The sequence below is a fragment of the Medicago truncatula genome, chromosome 6, assembly GCF_003473485.1.
Source record: "Medicago truncatula cultivar Jemalong A17 chromosome 6, MtrunA17r5.0-ANR, whole genome shotgun sequence".
Lineage (NCBI taxonomy): Eukaryota > Viridiplantae > Streptophyta > Magnoliopsida > Fabales > Fabaceae > Medicago > Medicago truncatula.
This window is the reverse complement of record NC_053047.1, coordinates 18,451,520-18,457,519: the sequence shown is the minus strand read 5'-3', so window position 1 is coordinate 18,457,519 and position 6,000 is coordinate 18,451,520.

Sequence of the window (6,000 nt, the reverse complement as noted above, 5' to 3'; positions counted from 1 at the left end):
TAAACGCTTATTTAACCATACAATCCTATGCATACATCTAAGGTGAGTGTGTGCGTGTCGGTGCGTCATAGTGTCCATAGTCCATATTACAAAAATTGCCTAAATACATTCTATGGCCCCTTTGCCAAGCTACAAAATAATGATGACAAATTACATCTCTAAAACGAAGTAAAACTTGCAAGAATAAATGCTAGGCTAAAGAAGGTGGAGGGAATGCTAAATGAGATGCATGAAACATGGAAATAAACTTGTTAGTAAAAAGAAAAAAACATAACAAGTGCTAAGAAATAAAAGCATGCAAGATGGCACAAAAAGTTAACAAAATGACATTAAACCCTAAAAACTTAGGTATGAAACCTAAAGCATTCTTGGCCTCTAATTCTCATGCTTCAACAAATTTTGAAAGAGTTTTCTTTATCTCAAGTTATAGCATGGAATTATTGGAAACATGCAAGCATGGTTTCATGCCATATTTTCTAGAATAAACTTGGCATTTTATATCTTTCAAAATAGGCATATATTGTTCATAAAATCAAGAACTTATGAACCAAATCAAAACAGCAAATCAACATGAAATTATAGGCACAAATTTCTCATATTAACACATCAAGTAGTTTTTATTACATATTCTCACATCAAGGACAAATGTGTGAAGAAGAATCCATAACAAATAATTCAAAAAGAATTAAAATGCTATGAATTAATTATACAAAAATTTCATAGATCCTTAATGTGCAAAAATGTCATAAAAACACTAAGAAAATATCAAGAAACATGTATGAATTTTTCTAGGAATTTTATCACAATTTTAATCAAGACATAGGTGCAGATAGCAAAAAACAGGGGTGTGAATAGCACAGGAAAAGCAAAAACGTAAAAAAAAAAAGGATAAAGTCCAAGCCCAATAACCACAAGATCCGGATGCACAGGAGACGCACGATTGATCCAGGATCATAAAACCCTAGATCAAACGGCCAGGAATCAAAGGGGAATGGACCGGTTCTGGACCGGTCCGGTTCACTGGCTATATAAGGGTACAGGCACCGGTTTTTTCATTTTACTCTCTTCTTCCTCTCTCTAAACTCCTCTCTCTCTAAAACTCTTCTCTCTTCTCTCACCTCCCTCCTCTCACCGGATTCTGGAAAAGATGGAAGATCTTCATCTTCCCCGGTGAGGCTTGTTCCTCCGGCACGGTGGCCGGCCGCCCAAGGTGGTGGCGCCGCCGCCGGAGTTGAACGAACTTCACCATTTTCAAAAAAAACTTACGTTTCCAGACATCCTTTTTTATCCTAAACACGAATATGGCACTGGATTTTGCATGCAAGGTCTGAATCGTTGTAGATCTGAGGTTTTATGTCACGGTTTTGAAACTCTTTTTTTCTTTGAAACTTTCTTGGATCAAATCCTCTTTTATCCTTCTTGATCTGTAACGATTCGCTTGCGTTGATGCTTTTTGAAAAGAGAAAAACGAGATTCACGCGTTTTACGGTTACGGTTACGGTTACGGTTTTTTTTTGTGATTCTGGAAAATTGTTAAGTTTGCTGCTTGCGTGATTTTGCAGGTTTAAACTATGATTTTATTTTGCAAAGAGGTTCTGAGTTTTTACCTGAAATTTTTGATGGAGATTCTGTGCTTTCTGTGTTGATTTCCGGCCTTGAAACTGAAAATAAATCAGTGATTCTTCCTGTTCTTCACCGGTCCAGATTCTTCGTTTTCTTTCCCTCTTCTTCTTCACTCTGATCTCTGTGATCGTGCAGGGATTCGTCGCCAAACGGTGATGGATCTGCGCTTGAATTGCAGAGAAAAAGTTCTATGATGATGATTCTTCAGTGAATCACTGAGAACTGTGATGGATCTATTGTATTTCGTATTGGTTCTGGATGATTTTTGGTTGAATCTGAAACGGTTAGGGTTTGTGATTGTTCAGTGTTCTTAGTGATTTCTGGGTTTTTGATCCGTAACTGAAATGAGAGAGATTGTAATTTCTGTTTGTGATGTGGCGTGTAGTTAATGGCTTTGACTCTGACTCACTGCTTTTATAGCTGACATGTGTGCATCTGAACCAATGAAAACAGGACACCTGGATTTGGAGAAGAAAATGGCACGGCTTTGTACAAAAAAATGGACTTTTCTGCAAAAAACAAAACTTAAGGACTAAACTGTAATTGACCAAAAAAGGACTGAAATGAAAATTGGAAAAGAAACCGGACCAAAATGTAATTAAAAATAAAAATTGAATAAAAAACGTAATTTGACCAAACGTAAAGCGAAACAAAAATACAATTGACAAAACGGACTAAAACGAACCAATGGCCTAAATGAGGTACTTCAAAGTAACCTCCCCATGCCAAAATTTTATGTGAAATGACCAAAATGCCCCTAGGGCTAAAAACGACCTAAACTGAATCAAATCGACTCGACACTGACTCAGATGCAAGTTTGAAATGAATTTTAACAAAGTTTACTGATGAAATGTTTAAAAGTAATCTGAAAAGACTCAGAGACAGTCACAAGGATGAAAATGGGTCCCACTGCAGGAAATGACCAAAATACCCTTCTGTATGACTTTTTGCAAATTTTGAAATAAACTGTAGAAAAAGCAATGTAATGATTCAGAGACACTTTTGAATGACTTACAAGACAAGTAAAGATATTTTGAAAGATCTTATGCAAGAAAAACATAGGTAAAATTGTGATTGAAAATACTGCGAGGCAGAGACAATTTGAACTGTGCAGTTGAAATTTGATAATCGACAAAGTTTGAAATGAAATTGGGCCCAGTATTTTTAGGTCCAAAAAACGGGGTATAACAGCTGCCCCTATTTAAGTTTCTTTGTCTGGAGAGTCAAGAGACGGAGTCTTTGGCTTGACAGGACGAAGATACTTAAATATTAGCATTTGCACTGTGTTTGGACGTAAAAATACGCCTACCCATTTTCAAATAATATGCATGCCATGCATCATTTGGATTATGAATGCAAGACCTCATGGGGATTGGAATTAACAAAATATGTCGTATCCATGGCGGGATTGATAGACATTGACAAAGATAGTGAATAGCAGAGTAACGGGAAACTAGAAACAAGTTGGACAGGTATAAGCTGTTCTTGGATTCGAACTGGTAACTTCACAGGGGATAGAGGTTACTGGACAAACATGAGTTGTTCTTATGGATTCGAACTGGTAACTCACTTGGGGATATTGGAAAGTGCGAGTTGTTCTTATGGATTCGAACTGGTGACTCGACTGGAAAAAAAAGGAAAATTGACAAGTACGAGTTGTTCTTACGGATTCGAACTGGTGACCCGACTGAAAACATGGCAAATAGACAGGTGCGAGCTTGTTCTTAAGGATTCGAACTGGTTACTCCACCGGAGACAAATACAAAAATGGACAGGCGCAAGCTGCTCTTGGATCGAGCTAGCCACTTGAGCGAACAGAAACAGATAGACGGGTACAAGCTGCTCTTGGATTGAGCTAGTCACTTGACTGAACGGAAACATATTGACAGGTACAAGCTGCTCTTGGATTGAGCTGGGCACTCGACCGGTAATATAAGCAAATTGATAGGTACAAGCTGTTCTTGGACTTGAACTAGCCACTTGACCAAACAGAAACATATTCACTGGGGATTGTTTTTTATTTTTTTTGACAAAATATAGATTGAGATTGACTTGACGCCGATTTAAATTGAAAAGTAGAAATCGACCGATATTATTGGCTCACAAGGTTTTGACAGAGAACCTGACATGAGTATTGAATTGAGACTGATGTTGACATTGGAAATGCGATATGCATGAATGATATAACAGTTTCATTAAATGGATGGGCACGTAATATGCATGATTATGCATGTATGAATGCTTGTAATGCATGACTGTTGGCAGTTTGTAGGCACGACTTCACGGGGAAGACAAGACATTAGAGTATTGGGCACGTAGTGGCTCGTGCTATATTACACATTCTTGGAAATCCTCTTTGGAAATGACGTCGTTGGGAGACGTATTGGAACCATGGCTGAGGGCAGGTAGGTATGCAACTTGCTGGGGATAGAATCTTGAGAGACTTTACTGGGGAAAACGCCGTTGTGCTGGGCATTTCAAAGCTGGGTATGTTGTAGACATTGCATCTGTGGTCAATGCTTTTTGCATGTTATATTCTCATTTTCATCATTCATTTTTTTTGCATCCCATTTTTGCCTGGATCGCCCTTTCGGGTTTTCAATCCAGCGGGGTGCTCATTTTTGCCTAAGCCGCCCTTTCGGGTTTTCAACTTAGCGAGCTCATTCACTTTCATGCATTTTCATTCTGTTTTTTCATTCTTGCCATTGACCACAGACTATCCTGGAGGAGAACCTGCTTGTATTGAAATAGACATTGACATACTCTCGCTCATGCATGTTTCATTTGAATGTACCCTGTTGCTCAGGTTTGCTTTTCAAAATAGACAAAAAGTTTTTAATTTTCAAAAATGTTCGTTTCAAGCATTGTCATTATCAAAATAGAAAGAAAATGTTTCGTATATAGCTTTGAAAGTAGAAGAAAATAGAATTTCAAACAAAAGCACAAGCTCAAATTGATGTATAAGAGTGGTGGTCAGCCAAAGGCGTGACTCCACGGATTTACAAAGCTTGGAAAATGGTAATTTTATTGGTTGGTGGTACATTGAACACAGTAATCATGACATTTCCTAGGAACTTTGAATTCGCAAGCATAGGAGCTTTTGATGAAGATGGTCATTAACAGCTGCAGATGTCCCAAGGGGGACGGTGGTTGGCCAGATATAGTTACTTGCTTTTTGTTTCAATCTCATTTTTGCATGAACCGCCCTTTCGGGTTTTCGGCTCATCGAGACGCTCATTCTTGCCTGAGTTGCATACAATCTCAGCGAGCTTTTCATATATTTTTTTTGTCCCTTATTTTTGCCTGGACCGCCCTTTCGGGTTTTCGATCCACCGGGAAGCGCATTTTTGCCTAGGCCGCCCTTTCGGGTTTTCGACCTACCACGCTGTTCTTTTCATATTTCTAGGCAAAGTATTTCTTGACTATATCGGCATTCACTGGATTCGGAAGTTCTACACCGTCCATGTGTGTAAGGATTAAAGCACCACCGGAGAAGGCCTTCTTTACAACATAAGGACCTTCATAGTTAGGCGCCCACTTGCCCCTTGGGTCAGGTTGCTGGCTTATCCTCCTTTTCAATACCAGTTCCCCTACCTTGAATTCTCGAGGATGGACTTTCTTGTCAAAAGCAGTCTTCATTCTTGCTTGATATGAATGTCCACGAGCCATGGCATCCATACGTTTTTCCTCAATCAAATTCAACTGGTCATACCGGCTCTGGCACCATTCAGCCTCGGATAACTTTGCTTCCATGATCACACGGAGAGATGGGATCTCCACTTCCAAAGGAAGAACTGCTTCCATACCATATACAAGAGAGAAAGGGGTTGCCCCGGTTGAACTGCGCACAGTAGTACGGTAGCCATGCAGAGCATAGGGTAACATCTCATGCCAGTCCTTGTAAGTGGTTACCATCTTCTGGACAATTCTCTTGATATTCTTGTTGGCGGCCTCAACTGCGCCATTCATCTGAGGTCTATAAGGAGAAGAGTTATGATGCTCAATTTTGAATTCTTCACAAAGAGCTTGCACCACATTGTTGTTCAGGTTGGTACCATTGTCGGTAATAATCTTGCTGGGAACACCATATCGACAGATGATGTTGTTCTTGATGAACTTAGCTACCACTTGCTTGGTCACATTGGTATAAGATGCTGCTTCAACCCACTTGGTGAAGTAGTCAATTGCCACTAAGATGAAACGATGACCATTTGAAGCCTTCGGTTCAATCCTTCCAATCATGTCGATGCCCCACATTGAGAACGGCCATGGGGATGACATAACATTGAGAGCGTGCGGAGGCACATGAATCTTATCAGCATAGATTTGACATTTGTGGCATTTTCTGGCGTACTGGTAGCAATCATGCTCCATGGC